This window comes from Canis aureus, unplaced genomic scaffold (genome assembly GCF_053574225.1).
Source record: "Canis aureus isolate CA01 unplaced genomic scaffold, VMU_Caureus_v.1.0 NW_027326501.1_RagTag, whole genome shotgun sequence".
NCBI classification, from domain to species: Eukaryota; Metazoa; Chordata; class Mammalia; order Carnivora; family Canidae; genus Canis; species Canis aureus.
Genome location: NW_027554419.1, coordinates 32,151 through 52,267, shown reverse-complemented (window position 1 = coordinate 52,267; position 20,117 = coordinate 32,151). Strand labels below are relative to the sequence as shown.

The following is a 20,117-nucleotide window of genomic DNA, read 5'->3' as shown; positions in this document are numbered from 1 at the left end:
TACCACATAGTGATTCAACCCTTGAATACAACGCCTCGTTCTGGTCAGAGGTGACCTCCACTATGCCCATCCTCTGATTCCCCTTCCCCCCCCTTCCTCTGGTATCTATTAGTTTATTCTCTGTGGTTAAGAGTGTGTTTTTTTGTTTGCTTCTCTCATCCCCCCTCTGCCCCTTTGCCAGTTTGTTTGGTTTCTTAAAATTCACATGTGAATGCAATTGTATGGTATTTGGTATCTGTCTTTCTCTGACTGAGTGAGTTCATTTAGCATAAGTCCCTTCCACTTCTCCCACGTCATTGTAAATGGCTTCATTTCATCCCTTCTGATGACCGAGTGATGTCGCAGTGTGTATATTTACCACATCGTCTCTGCCCATTCATCTGTCGATGGACATCTGGGCTCTATACAGTTTCGCTGTTGTTGACAATGCTGCTACCAACACTGGGCTGCGTGTTCCTCTTCGAATCTACTCAACTACTTTTGTATCCTCAGGGTAAGTACCTAGTTGTGCAATTTTGGAATCATAGGGTAGCTCTATTTTTAACTTCTTTTTAAAAATTTTTTTTATGATAGTCACAGAGAGAGAGGCAGAGACACAGGCAGAGGGAGAAGCAGGCTACATGCCCCGGGAGCCCGACGTGGGATTCGATCCCAGGTCTCCAGGATTACGACCTGGGCCAAAGGCAGGCGCCAAACCGCTGTGCCACCCAAGGATCCCCTATTTTTAACTTCTCGAGGACCCTCCAGACTGTTCCACAGTGGCTGCACCTTTACTTATTTATTCATGAGAGACAGAGAGGGGCAGAGTTATAGGCAGTGGGAAAATAAGGCTCCATACGGGGAGCCTGATGTGGGACGTGATCCCCCAGGACCCTGGGATCATGACCTGAGCCAAAGCAGATGCTCAATCACTGAGGCACCCAGGTGCCTTGGTGATTCAATTTCTTTGCTAGTTATGGGTCTGTTCATATTTTCCATTTCTTCCTATTTCAGTTTTGCACATGTGCTCATTTGCACATTTCTAGGGATTTGTCTTTTTCTTGCAGGTCTCCCAGTTTGTTAGCGTATAATCTTTCATAGTATTCCCTTATAATTGTCTTATTTTTCTGGTGTTAATTGTTATCTCACTTCTCTCATTTGTGATTTTATTTATTTAGGTTTTCTCTTTTCTCGTTGATAAGACTGGCTAGGGCTTGATCCATTTTCTTAATTATTTTGGAGAACCAGCTCTTAGTTTCATTATTCCATTCTACTGTTTTGTTTTTTCTGCATTGTTTATTTCTTCTCTCATCTTTATTTTTTCCCTTTTTCTGTAGCCTTTAGGCTTTGTTTGCTATTCCTTTTCCAGCCTCTTAGGGTGTAGGGTTAGGTTGCGAATTGGAGACTTCTTGTTGCTTGAGATAGGCCTGTATTGCTATGTACTTCCCTCTTAGGACTGCCTTTGCAACATCCCAGAGGTTTGGAGAAACATGTTTTCATTTTTTTTTGTTTTAAATTTCCTCTTTAATTTCCTGGTTGCTCTATTCATTCTCTAGTAGGATGTTCATAATCTCCATGTATTTTTGGTCTGTCCAATTTTGTTTCTTACTGTCGACTTCCAGTTTCATAGCATCATGGTCCAAATATGTAAAGGGTGTGATATCAACCTTCTTGTACCTGTTGTACCTGTTAAGGGCTGATTTGTGGGACATGATATTATCTGTTCTGGAGAATGTCCCATGTGCACTTGAAAGGAATGTGTATTCTGCTTTAGGAAGAAATGTTCAGACTATATCTGTTGAGTCCCTGTGGTCCAGTGTGTCAATGTTATTGTTCCCCTTTTGATTTTCTGCATAGACGATCGGTCCATTGCCATAAGTGGGTGTTAAAATCCCCTGTCATTGTATTATTATCAATGAGTTCCTGTATGTTTGTTGTTAATTGGTTTCTATATTTAGGTACTCCCATGTATCAGCATAAATATTTAGTTGTTTGAACATTTTTTTAAATAAATTTATTTTTTATTGGTGTTTAATCTACCAACAAACAGAATAACACCCAGTGCTCATCCCGGCAAGGGCGCCTCTCACTGCCCTTCACCCATTCACCTTCACCCCCCGCCCTCCTCCCCTTAAAGCATCCCTAGTTCCTTTCTCAGAGTTAGGAGTCTTTTTTTAAAAATATTTATGTATTTATGATAGACATAGAGAGAGAGAGAGAGAGAGAGAGGCAGAGACACAGGAGGAAGGAGAAGTAGGCTCCATGCCGGGAGCCCGATGTGGGACTCGATGCTGGGACTCCAGGATCGTGCCCTGGGCCAAAGGCAGGCGCTAAACCGCTGAGCCACCCAGGGATCCCCGAGTTAGGAGTCTTTATGTTCTGTCTCCCTTTCTCATATTTCCCACACATTTCTTCTCCATTCCCTTATATTCCCTTTCACTATTATTTATATTAACCAATTGAATGAGAACATATGTTTGTCCTTCTTCAATTGACTTACTTCACTCAGCATAATACCCTCCAGTTCCATCCACGTCGAGGCAAATGGTGGTTATTTGTCGTTTTTAATGGCTGAGTAATATTCCATTGTATACATAAACCATATCTTCTTTATCCATTCATCTTTCGATGGACACCATGGGTCCGTCCACAGTTTCGCTATTGTGGACATTCCTGTTAAACACATCGGGGTGCACGTGTCCCGGCATTTCATTGCATCTGAATATTTTGGGTAAATCCCCAAGAGTGCAATTGCTGGGTCGTAGGCAGGTCTATTTTTAACTCTTTGAGGAACCTCCACACAGTTTTCCAGAGTGGCTGCACCAGTTCACATTCCCACCAACAGTGTAAGAGGGTTCCCTTTTCTCCGCATCCTCTCCAACATTTGTGGTTTCCTGCCTTGTTAATTTTCCCCATGCTCACTGGTGTGAGGTGGTATCTCATTGTAGTTTTGATTTGTATTTCCCTGAGGCAAGTGATGCAGAGCATTTTCTCATGTGCATGTTGGCAATATCTATGTCTTTGTGAAATTTCTATCCATGTCTTTTGCCCATTTCAGGATTGGATTGTTTGTTTCTTTGGTGTTGAGTTTAAGAAGTTCTTTATAGATCTTGGAAACTAGCCCTTTATCTGATACGTCTTTTGCAAACATCTTCTCCCACTCTGTAGGTTGTCTTTTAGTTTTGTTGACTGTACCCTTGGCTGTGCAAAAGCTTCTTATCTTGAAGAAGTAACAATAGTTCATTTTTGCTTTTGTTTCTTTTGCCTTCATGGATGTACCTTGCAAGAATTTACTGTGGACGAGTTCAAAAAGGGTGTTGCCTGAGTTCTCTTGGATTTTGATGGATTCTTGTCTCACATTTAGATGTTTCATCCATTTTGAGTTTATCTTTGTGTATTGTGAAAGAGAGTGGTCTAGTTTCATTCTTCTGAGTGTGGATGTCCATTTTCCCAGTACCGTATATCGTAGAGACTGTCTTTCTTCCAATGATTAGTCTTTCCTACTTTATTGAATATCAGTTGACCATAAAGTTGAGTGTCCACTTCTGGGTTCTCTATTCCGTTCCATTGATCTATGAGTCTGTTTTTGTGCCAGTACCACACTGTCTTGATGACCACAGCTTTGTAGTACAACCTGAAATCTGGCATTGTGATGCCCCCAGATATGGTTTTCTTTTTTAAAATTCCCCTGGCTATTCGGGGTCTTTCCTGATTCCACACAAATATTAAAATAGTTTGTTCTAACTCTCTGAAGAAAGTCCATGGTATTTTGATAGGGATTGCATTAAACGTCTACATTGCCCTGGGTAACATTGACTTTTTCACAATATTAATTCTGCCAATCCATGAGCATGGAATATTTTTCCATCTCTTTGTGTCTTCCTCAATTTCTTTCAGAGGCATTCTATAATGTTTATGGTTGAGATCCTTTACCTCCTTTGTTAGGTTTATTCCTAAGTATCTTATGCTTTTGGGTGCAATTGTAAATCAGATTGCCTCCTCTATTTCTCTTTCTTCAGTCTCATTGTTAGTGTATAGAAATGCCATTGATTTCTGGGCATTGATTTTGTATCCTGCCATGCTACCAAATTGCTGTATGAGTTCTAGCAATCTTGGGGGGGGAGGCTTTTGGGTTTTCTAGTTAGAGTATCATGTCATCGGCGAAGAGGGAGAGTTTGACTTCTTCTTTGCCAATTTGAATGCCTTTATTTATTTTTGTTGTCTTATTGCTGAGGCTAGGACTTCCAGTACTATGTTGAATAGCAGTGGTGAGAGTGGACATCCCTGTCTTGTTCCTGATCTTAGTGGAAATGCTTCCAGTGCTTCCACATTGAGAATGATATTTGCTGTGGGTTTTGCGTAGATGGCCTTTATGATGTCGAGGAATGTTCCCTCTATCCCTACGCTCTGAAGTGTTTTGATCAGCAATGGATGCTCTATTTTGTCAAATGCTTTCTCTGCATCTAATGAGAGGATCATATGGTTCTTGGTTTTTCTTTGCTGATACGATGAATCCCATTGATTGTTTGACGAGTGTTGAACCAGCCTTGTGTCTCGGAGATAAATCCTACTTTGTCATGGTGAATAATTTTCTTAATGTACTGTTGGATCCTATTGGCTAGTATCTTGTTGAGAATTTTTGCATCCATGTTCATCAGGGATATTGGTCTGTAATTCTCCTTTTTGGTGGGGTCTTTGTCTGGTTTTGGAATTAAGGTGATGCTGGCCTCATAGAATGAATTTGGAAGTACTCCATCTCTTTCTATCTTTCCAAACAGCTTTAGTAGGATAGGTATGGTTTCTTCCTTAAACGTTTGATAGAATTCGCCTGGGAAGCCATCTGGCCCTGGACTTTTGTGTCTTGGGAGGTTTTGGATGACTGCTTCAATTTCCTCCCTGGTTATTGGCCTGTTTAGGTTTTCTATTTCTTCCTGTTCCAGTTGGTAGTTTGTGGCTATCTAGGATTGGGCCCATTTCCTCTAGATTGCCTAATTTATTGGCGTATAGCTGTTCATAACATGCTTTTAAAATCGTTTGTGTTTCCTTGGTGTTGGTAGTGATCTCTCATTTCTCATTCATGATTTTATTAATTTGAGTCTTCTCTACCTTCTTTTTAATCTGGTTGGCTAATGGTTTATCTATCTTATTAATTTGTTCAAAGAACCAACTCCTGGTTCTGTTGATCTGTTCCACATTTCTTCTGGTCTCGATTTCCTTGAGTTCTGCTTGAATTTTTATTTATTTATTTTTTATTTATTTATGATAGTCACAGAGAGAGAGAGAAGCAGAGACATAGGCAGAGGGAGAAGCAGGCTCCATGCACCGGGAGCACGATGTGGGATTCGATCCCGGGTCTCCAGGATCACGTCCCGGGCCAAAGGCAGGCGCTAAACCGCTGCGCCACCCAGGGATCCCATGCTCGAATTTTAATTAAGTCTCTTCTTCTGTTGGGTGTAGGATATAACTGCTGTTTTTTTCTAGCTCCTCTATGTGTAAGGTTAGCTTTTGTATTTGAGTTCTTTCCAGTTTTTGAATGGATGATTTTATTGCGATGTATATCCCCCTTAGGACTGCTTTTGCTGCATCCCAAAGATTTTGAACGGTTGTATGTTCATTCTCATTAGTTTCCATGAAAGTTTTTAATTCTTCCTTAATTTCCTGGTTGACCCTTTCATCTTTTAGCAGGATAGTCCTTCACCTCCATGTGTTTGAGCTCCTTCCAAACTTCTTGTTGTGATTTAGTTCTAATTTCAAGGCATTATGGTCTGAGAATATGCAGGGGATGATCCCAATCCCTTGGTATCGGTTCAGACCCTATTTGTGACCCAGTATGTGGTCTATTCTGGAGAAAGTTCCATGTACACCTGAGAAGAATGTGTATTCAGTTGAGTTTGGATGTAAAGTTCTGTAGATTTCTGTGAAATCCATCTGGTCCAGTGTATCATTTAAAGCTCTTTTTTTCTTTGGAGATGTTGTGCTTAGAGACCTATCGAGGGTAGAAAGAGCTAGATTGAAGTCACCAAGTATAAGTGTATTATTATCTAAGTATTTCTTCACTATGGTTATTAATTGGTTTAAATACTTGGCAGCTCCCACATTCGGGGCATATGTTGAGGATTGTTAAGTCTTCTTGTGGGATAGATCCCTTAAGTATGATTTAGTGTCCCTCTTCATCTCTCACTACACTCTTCGGGGTAAATTTTAGTTTTTCTGATATAAGGATGGCTACCCCTGCTTTCTTTTGAGGACCTTTTGAATGGTAAATAGTTCTCCAACATTTTATTTTCAGGTTGTCGGTGTCCTTCTGTCTAATATGAGTCTCTTGTAGACAGCAAATAGATGGGTCTTGTTTTTTTATCCAGTCTGAAACCCTGCGCCTTTTGATGGGGTCATTAAGCCCATTCACGTTCAGAGTTACTATCGACAGATATGAGTTTAGCGTCTTCATGATATCTATTCAGTCCTTGTTTTTGTGGATTGTTCCACTGAGCTTCTTCTTAAAGGGGAATTTTAAGAGTCCCCCTTAAAATTTCTTGCAGAGTTGGTTTGGAGGTCACATATTCTTTCAGTTCCTGCCTGTCTTGGAAGCTCTTTATCTCTCCTTCCATTTTGAATGAGAGCCTTGCTGGATAAAGTATTCTCGGTTGCATGTTATTCTCATTGATGACCCTGAATATATCCTGCCAGCACTTTCTGGGCTGCCAGGTTGCTATGGAGAGGTCTGCTGTTACCCTAATGCTCCTCCCCATAAAGGTCAGGATTTTCTTGTCTCTTGCTGCTTAAAGATCTTCTCTTTATCTTTGGAATTTGCAAGTTTCCCTATTAAATGTCGAGGTGTTGGATGGTTATTATTGATTTAAGGGGGGGATCTCTCTATTTCCTGCATCTGAACTCCTGTTTCCCTTCCCAGATTAGGAATGTTTTCAGCTATTATTTGTTCAAATACTTATTCTGGCCCTCTGTCCATTTTGGCGCCCTTGGGAATCCCAATTACACGTAGGTTTTTCTTCCGCAGGCTGTCGCTTATTTCCCTTAATCTGTCTTCCATGTCATTTAATTGTCTGTCTCTTTTTTCCTCAGTTTCTCTCTTTGCCATCAACTTGTCTTCTATGTCACTCATTCGTTCTTCCACCTCGTTATGCCTCATCGTTAGGACTTCCAGTTTGGATTGCATCTCATTCAATTGATTTTTCATTTCGGCCTGATTGGATCTAAATTCTGCAGTCATGAAGTCTCTTGAGTCCTTTATGCTTTTTTCTCGAGCCACCAGTAGCTGTATAATAGTGCTTCTGAATTTGCTTTCTGACATTGAATTGTAATCCTTATTTTGTAACTCTGTGGGAGAGACGACTGTTTCTGATTCTTTCTTTTGAGGTTAGGTTTTCCTTCTAGTCATTTTCCTGAGTGCCGAGTGGCCAAAAACAAATTGATTGGGAAAAGGAGAAAAAAAGAGGAGAGAAAGAAGGAAAGAAAAGAGAAAAAGGCAAAGAATAAAGGAAGAAAGAAGGAAAAAAGAGAATAAAAAAAGAAAGAAAAGAAAGAAAATGGGGAAAAAGGGTGGGGGAAGCAATCATAAATAAAAAAAACATGGGGGGTATCTTCTGATTCTGTATACTTTAAGTTCCTTGACTTCCCCTGGAACTTGTCCGTCTAGCTGGTCTTCCAGGGGAGGGGCCTGTTGTGTGGATTTACAGATGTTAGCACTTGGGGGAGCTGCTCTGTGTCCTGCCTGGTGCAGGGCTCAGTGCGGTTCGTTTACCCCGTGAGGCCGCAGGAGGAACAACCCCAGTGGCAACAGCCAGCTCTGGAAACCTGTATTCAGCCCACGCAGTAACTCGGGAGCAGTCCATTTCTAATGGCTGAGTAATATTCCATTGTATACATAAACCACATCTTCTTTATCCATTCAACTTTCGATGGACATCGAGGCTCCTTCCACAGTTTGGCTATTGTGGACATTCCTAATATAAACATCGGGGTGCAGGTGTCCCGGCGTTTCATTGCATCTGAATCTTTGCGGTAAATCCCCAACAGTGCAATTTCTGGGTCGTTGTGCAGGTCTATTTTTATCTCATTGAGGAACCTCCACATAGATTTCCTGAGTGGCTACATCAGTTCACATTCCCACCAACAGTGGTTTCTATATTTAGGTACTCCCATGTTGGCAGCATAAATATTTAGTTGTTTTATCATGACAGAGAGTCTTTTTAATTATGAAATAATGCCCTTCTTCATCTCTTCTTACAGTATTTGTTCTTTCTTTTTAGAAATTTAAAATCTTTATTTATTTATTCATGAGAATTACACAGAGAAGCAGAGGAAGGAACATAGCAGAGTGAGAGGCAGGCTCCCCAAAGGGAGGATGATGTGGGACTCGATCCTGAGATCCCAGAATCACACCCTGAGCCGAAGGCAGATGCTCAACCACTGAGCCACCAGGTGTCCCCCAGGTGTGTTTTCAAATCTAATTTGTTTGATATAAGTATGGGTCCTCCATCTTTCTTTTGATATCCATTAGCGTAATAGGTGATTTTCCATCCCCTGACTTTCAATCTGTTGGTGTCTATAGCTCTAAGGTGAGCATCTTGTAGGCAGCGTACAGATGGATGTTGTTTTTTTAATAATAATTTTATTTATGATAGTGTGAGAGAGAGCGAGACTGAGGGGGGGCAGAAAATTAGGCAGAGAGAGAAACAGGCTCCCCACCAGGAGCCCAATATGGGACTCGATCCAAGACTTCAGGATCACACCCTGAGTCAAAGGCAGAGGCTCAACCCCTGAGCCACCCAGACATCCCGGATCCTGTTTTTTAAGCCACTCTGATACCCTATATCTTTTTATTGGAGCATTTAGTCTATCAGCATTCAGAGTGATTATTCAAAGATATGAAGTTTGGGATCCCTGGGTGGTGCAGCGGTTTGGCGCCTGCCTTTGGCCCAGGGCGCGATCCTGGGGACCCGGGATCGAATCCCACATCGGGCTCCCGGTGCATGAAGCCTGCTTCTCCCTCGGCCTGTGTCTCTGCCTCTCTCTCTCTCTCTCTCTCTCTCTCTCTCTCTCTCTGTGACTATCATAAATAAATAAAAATTGAAAAAATATTAAAAAAAAAAACAAAGATATGAAGTTTGTGCATTTGTGTTCCCGGAAGAGTTGGTGTTTCTGGTGACGTTCTCTGGGCCTTTCTTGTCTTTGTTGCTTTTGGTCTCTTTTTTTCCCCAACTAGAAGAGTCCCTCTTAAAATTCCTTACTGGATTGGTTAAGTGGTCATGAACTCCTTTATATGTTGCCTGTCTGGGAAAATCTTTCACTCGCCTCTCCTGTATGACACCTTTGCTGAAGAAAGAATTCATACAAATTGGACTCCAATAAAAAGAAATTTAAAACATAAAATAAATTCTTGCTAATATGATTGAGGAAAATGGCATTTAGGATGAAAACCAGAAGCAGAAAGAGAGGAGGAGATTTCACCCTCCGTAGCCTTCACAAGGACCTGGTGTCCTTTCCTAGGAGGGCCCCCCCACTCCAGAGGATGCTTCCTGCCCCTCTGCCCTCCCTGTTGGAACACTGCAAAAACATTCCATGCGTCCAACACCTCTGCAGTCATGGCTTATAGCATTTTTCCAAATATCCTATTGGAGACCACAGTGTAGTGTATGTAACCATCTGGCTCCTGTTTGACAACATTGGGAGGATTCCGACTTTTGTTGGTTTTGAGATGCGTGTGTGTCTATCACATGCAGCTATCCCATGCAACTATCAGATCCTCTGGCTGGGTCACGCAAAACCCCGAAATGGTTGGCAGAACATCATTTCTGGTGCTGGCGCTGGGCGGCTAACTGGGCTCTCCTGGCCACGCCGGGGCTCACTCATGCAGGAACTTTCAGCTGGAGGGTCAGCAGAGCTGGAAGTTTTGGCTCGGCCACATTCTCATGTCCAGCAGAGGGTCTGGTTGCACTGGAAGGCATGTGGGGACATCAGCTGTGTGTGCCTGGTGGCGCCCCTGCAGGGGCTGGTTGGGGCCTAGGTAGTGCCCCATCCTCCTCTCTGGGGTCTCTCCATGCCCCAAGCACATAGTTCTGGGAGACACAGAAATGGGCTGGCTCTGCATTTTCACACCACAACACTTTATTGAGTTTCTACAGCAAAGGGCTCAGAGCCATGAGTTCATGCCTTCCCCTGGGGAAGGAGACCTTTCTGTCCTTTAAGGGGGGGCAAGAATCACATGGGGTGGGGGGGCGGGTGCTGGAGTCCCCCACCTGGGAGCATGTGTGGACTCCGTGTGGGGGTGAGTGTCCTGAGGTTTCAGCCTGATTGACGGTTCTGAGGACAGCAGAGCTGACCTGGACCTGCAGTTCATGAGCTCCTGCTCTGGGTCCCCGCAGGGCAGCTGGACCCCGGCCTGGGCTCTCCGGGGCCCCAGTATCTGGAGGAGCCTGCCTCCTGGTGTGGGTGAGGGTGAGGCCCACCGGCTTACCCCTTCTCTCCCCACACTGGTGTGTCCCGGGGTCCCCAGGGCTGCCCTAGATCAGCGACCTGTATCTGTGGGGCACGCCCAGGGCCCAGGAGGCCACATCCAGCTGTGAGAGGGCTTGCTCAGCCCGGGGACAGAATCCAGGGCTGGCCAGGGCCATGGGGCCTGATTCCATTAGTCCTTAAGTTGGGACTGGTGGGGACTCAAATCAACCCAACCCCCAAGAGCCTGGGCCCAAGTCAGCCCAGGTCCCTCTGGGTTAGGGGCTGGTGTCCTGTGCAGGTTGTGCCGCCCTCCAGGAGGAAGAGTGGGAGGAGGCAGGGCACAGTGCTTCCTCTGCTCCACCTACCTGCACCCACCCTGTCGGGGGCTCCCTGTCTTTCCTCCTCCCTGAAACCCCTGGACACTCTATGGGACACCGGGCTTCTGATGGTAGCAGGCTGTCCAGAGAACCACGGGGAGGTTGAGCATGTCCCACAAGGTGCACCTGCACTGGGTCCTTGCTGGGGGGCGATGGTGTGTGAATGGATGATTTTGGGGCAGGGGTATGATGGTGGTGGATTGAGGGGGATGGTGTAGGGGGGATGGTGTTGGGGTATAGTGTGGGTGGGGTTTGTGTGGGGGTGTGTGGGTTTGAGGGGGATGGTGTAGGGGGGATGCCATGAGGGATAATGATGTAGGGGGATAGTGTATGGGTAGGGAGTGAGGGGGATGGCGTGGAGGGCCTGCGGACACAGGGCATCCCCTTTCTTTAAGATGCACACCAAGACATCTACAGATAAAGGCGACCACAGTCTGGGGTTTATTGTGACACCTGCCCCAGGGGTCCCGGGTGGTCAGTGCAGGGCCCTGGCTGGACCGGGTGCATTATCTGGGGGTCATCATACTATGTATGTTTACAAATTGCAAATTGTCTCAAATTAAATGCATAGAATTTCAAAATATATAAAGCACCGTGGGTGGGTGTCACTCTGACCCTTCCGACCCTCATCGGATCGATGTGTGTCCTCCTCCAGTCACAGCCATGCAACCTGCCCCCAGGTCCCCTTAATGCCCCCCATGGCCCCCACCCAGGCACCTGGTTTCAGGGTGCCGTCCGTTACCCCTTTGGGGTTCAGCTCCCATGGCAAGCCCTGGACGACCCATCCTAGTGACCTCCTGAGACACTCCTGACCTGAGACACTGGGTGTGGGGGCACAGAGGTCATCCCCAGCACCCTTTCATGCTGCCGTGTTTTGTTGGCTGCTGTTCTTCCCCCGGCCTCAAAGCCCCATGTTCCCTACTCAGAAGCCACCAGTCCTCCCCCGGGTCCCAATCCCCCCTGGCACCTCAGCCTCATACTACCCGGTAGTAGTCCCAAAACATTATGTGACTGCTGAATGTCATGTTGATGTCCATGTCCACCTGCTTGATGTCCCTGGAGGAGACCAGGGCCTCTTACTTCATTTCCTGTAGGAATACCAGGGAGGAGGAGCCAGCATCAGGGACTCAGACGCTGACATGTCACCAGGTGCCACCCTGGGCAGGGAGCCCAGGGGCCACCATGGGAGTGTGTCCTGCTGAATCCTCCTTCCTTCCCCTGGGAGGCCAGGGATGGCGGGAGTGCCCAGCATGCCCATGGACCTGTGTGAGGGCCTGTGCCCAGCTGTTGTGGACGGGGAGGTGACTGAGGGTCAGCCTGGATGGGAGGGGACAGGGAGTCAGTCCAGGTGGGAAGGGGACATGGGGGTGTTGTGCACAAGATGGCGAATCCAAGAAACCACTAAGGAGCCGACACTGATGCAAACAAACGAGGGTTGTTTTACAAACTCGAGCATGGGTCCAAGTATTCCCCACAGAGTGGAGCAGGGATTTGGACCCTGAGGACAGTTTTAGCCTAGTTTTAAGGGCTGGTCTTGGGGACCTCCAGAAGGGCTGGAGCAATTCCTCAAGTACGGTTCACATTTTGATATGGGGCCTTCAAGGGCATTGAGCTCTCTTCTCATTCTAATAGGGGCTTCCAGCCCTTGGCTTCGGCTCAGTTTTTATTCTATTCTGGGGCATTCTAGGACATTAAGCTGTAAATTTTTGTTTTTCTCCTGTAACTGAAGTCATGTAAATTTCAGCTCTTCTTCACAGGGGACTGGGATTGCTGGACTTGTGCAAATGCTGAACTTAAAGTGGAATGGCCGTAATGTTCTCGGCCTCCCCACGTCCCGTCCCATACTTTCTAGCTCCTGCCGCCCTCCCCGGAGCTCCTAAGAGAGCAATTGCAAATGACCTCAGCGTGGCAGCCTGTGTTGGGGGACAAACCCAGGGATTTGGGATCAGGAAGACCTGGAGATCGGGCGTCTCGGCTATGCAGCGTGATTTGATGCTGCAGACTCTTATTCCCTAAGGCTATCTTGACAACTGACTTTGTACATAGAAAAGTTCTCCTTTGCCTTTAAAAGATGAGGAGCAATCAAAGCGTTTTTTCTCTGCACATCTGATTGCTCAGATTCCAATCTGAGACGTATTGACTGTTAATATGGATAATGTACTATCCGTGGTAGTATTGTTAAAATATTCTGACACTAGTAATTCAGAGGGATGAGGCTTTCTCAACTATTTCTTCGCAGCTCAGTCACTCATCAGAAAATGCATCTTTATGGATTTGGAAATAACTGAGAGACATTATTACCAATGGTCCTATTATTATGTGAAGGATTCTTCCCTGAAATTCTTCCCCTGTTTCAACTGACACTGAAACACTGTGAACTCTTTGGAAGACAAATGTCAAGGAGATAAATGTTATGCCTTGCTAATTTTAAATGCACTTGCAATATGGTGTCTATTATAATAGAAGTATTTTTAGGTGATTTTTGCTATTCATTATGTTTTCCTGCTTTTCAGGTTGAGGAAGCATTGTACGTGTTCATAAGTGTTTTTCTTTCCTTCTGATATAAAATTTTTACTTTGTTCCTAACGAAGGAACTCCTTAAGAATAAGGCAAATGTTAACTATTCTTGAAATGTCTTCACACTTGGAGCCTGATTTATTTAAGTCAATTTTCAAAATAAATCTTATTTATTAGAAAATAAAACAAAGATTTGTAGGGAAATTGAGAAGATACTAAGAGAATTCTCATGCACTTGCACTCAATATTTCCAATTATGGATATGTTATATTAGTACGGTTCAAATATTAGCTAATGAATCAATATTAAAATATTTGCATTAACCAGGGACAATACTTTATTCAGATTTCCATAGTTTTTGCTGAGTTACCATTCCTCATATCACACTCCATTTGTCCTCCTGTTTCCTTAGGCTCCTCTGGATTGTGACAGTCTTTCAGCCTTTCCTTGTTGTCGTTTAACTGGAACGCTTTGAGAAGTAGAGTAATTTGTAAAATTTCCCTCAGTTGGGACATGTCTGTTGTTTATCTCATGATTGAACTGTTTTTGTGGATTATATACAGAGATATATTGCTATTTTTATTATATAAAGAAGAGATACTATCAACAAATTTATCAGTCTTGGTATCGATCTGATCATTTTGCTGATGTAGTGTTTGTCAGGTTTCTCCGTAGTAAAGTGATTCTTTATTGTTCTTCTTCTTCTTCTTCTTCTTCTTCTTATTATTATTATTATTATTATTATTATTACTATTACATTATCATTATTTTTTTAAGTTTCTCATAATATATTTTGTAGAAGGAAGTTACTATGTGTATTGCACACATAAGAGTGGGAAGCTATGCTCATGAACTTGAGGGTGGAATGTCTGCACAAATTGTTTGAAATTCTTCTACATGGGTGATTTCTCTTCATTCTGGGTTTGTTTGTGTCTTTTTCAAAGACTTTATTTAATTAATTGAGAGAGGAGAGAAAAACCATGAGCAAGACGGGCAGAGGGAGAGGGAGAAGTAGGTTCCCTGCTGAACAGGGAGCCTTCCTTGGACCTGTATCATGATCTGAGCCTAAGTCAGAAGCTTAACTGACTGAGCCACCCAGGTGCCACTTTTTCTTCCTTCTTTTTTTTTTCTTAATAATAAATTTATTTTTTTATGTGTGTTCAATTTGCCCACATACAGAATAACACCCAGTGCTCATCCCGTCAAGTGCCCCCCTCAGTGCCCATCACACATTCACCCCCACCCCAGCCCTCCTCCCCTACCATCACCCCTAGTTCAATTCCCAGAGTTAGGAGTCTTTTTATTAAATTTTTATTTATTTGTGATAGTCACAGAGAGAGAGAGAGAATGAGGCAGAGACACAGGCAGAGGGAGAAGCAGGCTCCATGCACCGGGAGCCCGACGTGGGATTTGATCCCGGGTCTCCAGGATCGCGCCTTGGGCCAAAGGCCGGCGCCAAACCGCTGCGCCACCCAGGGATCCTGAGTTAGGAGTCTTTATGTTCTGTTCCCTTTCTGATATTTCCCACACATTCCTTCTCCCTTCCCTTATATTCCCTTTCACTATTATTTATATTCCCCAAGTGAATGAGAACATACAATGTTTGTCCTTCTCCGATTGAGTTACTTCACTCAGCATAATACCATCCAGTTACATCCACCTTGAAGCAAATGGTGGGTATTTGTCATTTATAATGGCTGATCAAGGCCCACCTTTTCTCTCTCTTCATCTTCTGAGTCTACTATGATATGAATGTTATTGCTTTAATAAGTGGCTGAGTTCCCAAGTCTGCCTCTGTGGTCCATAACCTTCCTTGTTTTTAAGGCTTCCACTTGGGACTGCATGTCAGTTATAGCATTTTTAACGTTGGCTTGACTAGATTTTAGTTCTTTTATTTCTACAGTAAGGGATTCTCTAGTTTTCTTCTGCGCTTTTTCCAGCCCAGCTGCTATCTTTATAATCATTGTTTTAAACTGTATTTAGACATCATATATGTGAATAGATGAACTTCCTGGCTTTGAGTACTACCTCATGTTATTTTATGGAGTTGAACTTCTCCATCTCATTATTTTTTTCCAAAAAAGAAAGAAGGAAGAAAAAGAAAAACCAAGAAAAACAATAAAAACTGCCCTCCTAAAAGAACACCAGATTATTTTGGCCTGCTTGTTAAAAGATTCTAAATCCCAAAATAAGAAACACAATTAAAGTACCATGAAACTAAACATAAGAAACATATAAGGTACATACATAAAAATTAAAATAAGGCAATTTATAAAATAGAATCAAAGAAAATACATGAAAATAAAGCACAAAGTACAAAGGAAGCTAGACCCTACTTTCCAGGCAGAGCTGAAGCTCTGCAGCCTCTGTGGTCCAACAGCTTGGTGGCAGCGAGTGGTCTGTGTGGGGTCTGGGAATGGGCCATGGCGCTGATTGTCAGGTGCACATCTGCCTGAGAGATGCACCTGTGGGGTCAGAGGTGGGGTGGGCTTTAGCGCCTCTGGCCTCCAGTGGGTCGCACTGCGCTGATGCCTGAGACTCAGCGCTGATGGGAGGGATGAGGGTGGGGACGCTGGGTCCTCTTGCTCTGGGGCTGAGCATCCTGCCCCCCCAGTCTGCAGGCCCACCACAGAAGAGCCGCGAAGCCCCTGGGTCTCTGCCGATTCTCTTAGAACCCTGCTTTCACTCTGCCCTCGTCCAAGTTTCTTTTGGTTTTGTTTTTTTATCTCAGACTGTTGTGCCCAAGATTGCGAATATGAGAAACCACCGAGAAGTCGACACGAATGCAAACACACGAGGGTTAATTTACAAGATCGAGCTTGTGTCCAAGTATACCCGACACAGCAGAGCAGGGACTTGGACCCCAAGGTGGGTTTTTGCTTAGTTTTAAGGGCTAGTCTCGGGGACCTCCAGAAGGGCTGGAGCAATTCCTCAAGTTCTGTGTACATTTTGATATGGGGCCTTCAAGGGCATTGAGCTCTGTTCTCATTCTAATAGGGCCTTCCTGTCCTTGTCCTGGGCTCAGTTTTGATTCTATTGTGGGGCTTTCTAGGACATTAAACTGTAAACAGCAAAGGTTCCACACCTGGAAGGGGGACGTCACACTCTCCCTATATGCTGAAGATGCGGTACTAGAAGCATGAAACCCGAGAGCCTCCACCAAAACCTGTTAGAACTAAGGAGTGAGTTCAGTAAAGTCACGGGACACAAACTTACCCTACAGAACAGAGTAGCCTTGCTGTGTCCCGACAATGAGCACTCAGGAAGGAAATGAAGGATATGACTCCCTTCTCCATTCTCAATTAATAATGAGACTGAACCAAAGGAGCACAAGACTTGTGCGCTGAGCCATACCAGGCTCTGGGAGGCCATCCTGGGCTCGTGGGGTGGGAGCCTCATCTTGTGAAAATGTCCGCAGTTCCTGAAGCCACCTTCTATTTCATTGTCATTCCTATCAAAATCATGGTGGCAGATCCTATAAATAGGAAAAAAAAACCCATAACATCCATCCGCCCCCACAAATGACCCCGGACAGCAAATCAGTATTGGAGAGCCTGAGAGAGCGGGACGCAGCACTTTCCTATTTCAAATGATGTCACACAGATACAGGATAAAGCAGTGTGGTTCTCGGACCCCCAGCTGGCTCCGTTGGTTAAGCATCCGACTCCTGACCTCACCTCCGGTCCTGATCTCAGGGGTCATGAGTTCTACCCTGGGCTAGGCCATGGACGAGGCATGGAGCCTATTTCGACAAACCAGACTCACGGTGGGTGGTCCCGGTATAAGCTGAATGAGCAAAACTGAGAGTCTAGAAGGAAATGTGCTCTGATACAAATGATTTTTTAACTTAAATTAATTTAAACCCATTTAATTAATGTATAGTGTGTTATACTTTCAGAGGAAGAATTCAGGGATTCACCAGTTGGAGATAACAGCAGTGCACGTGATAACACCTCCCCTGTTATCCCCAAACTCCAGCGGCCCTCAGTTTGTTTCCTTTCATTAAGAGTCTGTATTTCCTGCATCTGTTTTTATCATATTTGTTTTTCCTTCCCTTTACAGTTGTTATCTGCTTTGCTTCTTTAATTCCACCTATGAATGACACCACACGGTCATTCTCTTTCCCGACTGATTTATTTCACTTAACATGATCCCTCTAGTTCTATCCACGTCATTGCAAATGTCAAGATTTCCTTCTCTTTGATAGCTGAGTACCATTCCTCTCTCTATGACCATCATCTATCTCCCATCCTCTTTATCCAACATCTGCCTGAGGGCACCAAGACTCCTCCCAAAGTGTGGCTACTGTGGACCCGGCTGCTGTGGACACTGGGTGCAGTTGTCCGACGTCTCACTGCATCTGTATCATCGGAGTGAGCTCCAGGCCATACACCTGCTGGTCGCAGGTCGGCTCTATTTGTAACATCCTGAGGAGCCTCCACACTGTCCAGGGCGGCTGCACTAGCCCGCAGTCCCACCCACAGTGGAAGAGGGTTGAGTGAGTTTTGCAGGATGTGGTAAAAGTCTGGTCCACATTTCATTTCGTGTCCTGTGGGCTCCAATTCCTTGTCCTTAAGTATTTCTGGGGAAACCGGGTGTTGGGCTCCGTTTCAGTGAGATGTTTCCGATGCTAACAGGCCACAGCTGGAGCCTGGATGAGGCAGGTGCGGCCTCTGGAGCACCCAACTCCTCCTGCATGGCCTCCTGCAGCACCTGAGTGTCCCGCAGGGGGCACCCGAGCCCAGGCCCCACCCAGGGGTGCGCATGCGCAGTAGTCCTCCTCTGCCTTCACTAACAGGAGCCAGCCTGTGCTGGGGAGGCCTGAGGAGGACATGGGGACGTGTCCACGCTGATGAATCCCAGCCTCCTCAGGACCCGCGGGAAGTCTCAGGGGGAAATTGGGCCGCGTTCACACTGACAGGAGCCCTGGTCTCCTCAGGACCAGCGCTGAAGTTCAGGAAGATATGGGCCCGCATCCACGCTGCCAGGAGCCCTGGGCCACCTCAGGTCCCGCGGGGAGGCTTCAGGAAATTGTGGGCCTGCATCTACGCTGACAGGAGCCCCTGAGCCGCCCCAAGACCCACGGGGACACTTCAGGAAGATGTGGCACCGCTTCCACTCTGGCAGGACCTCCCGGCCCCCTCAGGATATAAGTTGAGGCTTCTGGAAGCTAGGTGCCCCATTCACGGTGACAGGACCCCCATCCTCCTCAGCATCTGCACTTTGGCTTCGGGATGTATGGGGATGCGTCTATGCTGACAGGAGCCTACAGCCTCCTCAGGATTCGCGGTGAGTTTTCTGGGGGACGTGGGGCCATGCCCAGGCTGACAGGAGCCCCGGCCTCCTGAGGACCTGCTGTGAGGGTTCCAGAGGATGTGAGGCATAGTCCACAGTGATAGGAGAATAGGCGTCCTCAGGACCTGCTGACTATGACTCAGGAACATGTGGGGCCACGTCCGCACTCACATGAGCCTGGATTATTCAGGACCCCGTGGAGGACTCTGGAGGCGCCATTGGGGGCCACGTCCACATCAGATGGGACTACTCACAACCATAGGGAAAGTGAATGGGTAGAATAAATGGTAGGGTCAGGGGAGGGGAGGCAGTTGATGGTTAGGCTTAGGTTAGATGTTAGGAGTTATGATTATGCTTATGGTTACGGATTAGAGGTTAGGTGAGGCATAAGTGTAAGGGTCAGTAGTTAAGAGTTAGGATGGGGGTTAGGGTTAGGGACAGGATTTAGAGTAGGGTTAGGGTTTAGGCTCTAGGGATTAGGGCAGGAGGTTTGGAGTTAGGGTTAGGGTTATGGTTAGAGTTAGGGTTGGGCTTAGGTTTGCATTTAAGGTTAGGGGTTAGGATGTGGGTTAGGGTTAAGGGTAGGGGTTAGAGTTAAAGAAGGGCTAGGTTTAGGGCTAGGGCGAGGGTTAGGGTTAGGATAGGGATTAGGGCTAGGGTTAGGGTTAGTGTTTGGTTAGGTGTTAGGTTTAGGTTCAGGTCATGGTCACAGTATGGATTTGGAAAAGGGTAAGAGATACGGTTAGGGAGTGGGAAAGGGGTTAGTTTTAGGGTACAGGTTAGGGTACAGTTTGGGATATGAAATAGGATTAGTATTAGAGTGTTAGGGTTAGCGTACTGGTTAAGGTTAGGAATAGGATTTGAGTACATTAAGTTAAGGTTAGGGTTAGAGGGTAGGCTTAGGGTTAGATTTAAGGTAGGGGTCAGGCTTAAGGGTTTAGGATAGGTTTAGGAGTTAGGGTGACGGTTGGCAGGAACATTCAGTGAATGTGTTTCGGGTTTGGGGTTTGTGTTTGGCTTTTAATTATTGATAGTTCTTGTTTAAGGGTTAGGTTAACGTTAGGATTAAGTGTAGGGTTAGGGTTATGTCTGTGTATGGTTAGAGTTTGGGTCTTGGCATGTGCCTGCACTGGGACCTCTAGTGTCTTGGGCAGTTTAGTTTTATGCACTCTATTTAGGTTTTGGGTTCAAAGATAGCCTGACTCCACCAGGTCAGTGGCCTCCCCAGAGAATCAAAATCCAGGCTTCTGCTGGGGTCAGAATAGACAGGGCAGGCTTCTCCCGAGCTGAGCTAAGGAGGGGATTTGTGCCTCTAAATACTCTATTTGGATTTTCAGTTGCCTTTCTGATTTTATCTCTTGTGTGCACATGTTTCATCAATCATACCAATTATCATTTTAAAGTTTTACTTGAATTCCTGTTTGTAAACACAGTATGATATGGTTTCAGGTTTACCACATAGTGATTCAATCCTTGGATACAACTCCTGGTACT

At 45.2% G+C, this 20,117-nt stretch overlaps 1 long non-coding RNA gene across 1 annotated transcript; it reads left to right on the top strand.

Annotated features, from left to right (window-relative positions):
• Nucleotides 1-337: 337 nt before the first annotated feature.
• On the top strand, nt 338-17,553 carry LOC144309547 (uncharacterized). Its single transcript, XR_013375511.1, has 3 exons — nt 338-493; nt 16,060-16,196; nt 17,227-17,553. It is a non-coding gene; the product is annotated as an uncharacterized LOC144309547 (long non-coding RNA).
• Nucleotides 17,554-20,117: the final 2,564 nt, after the last annotated feature.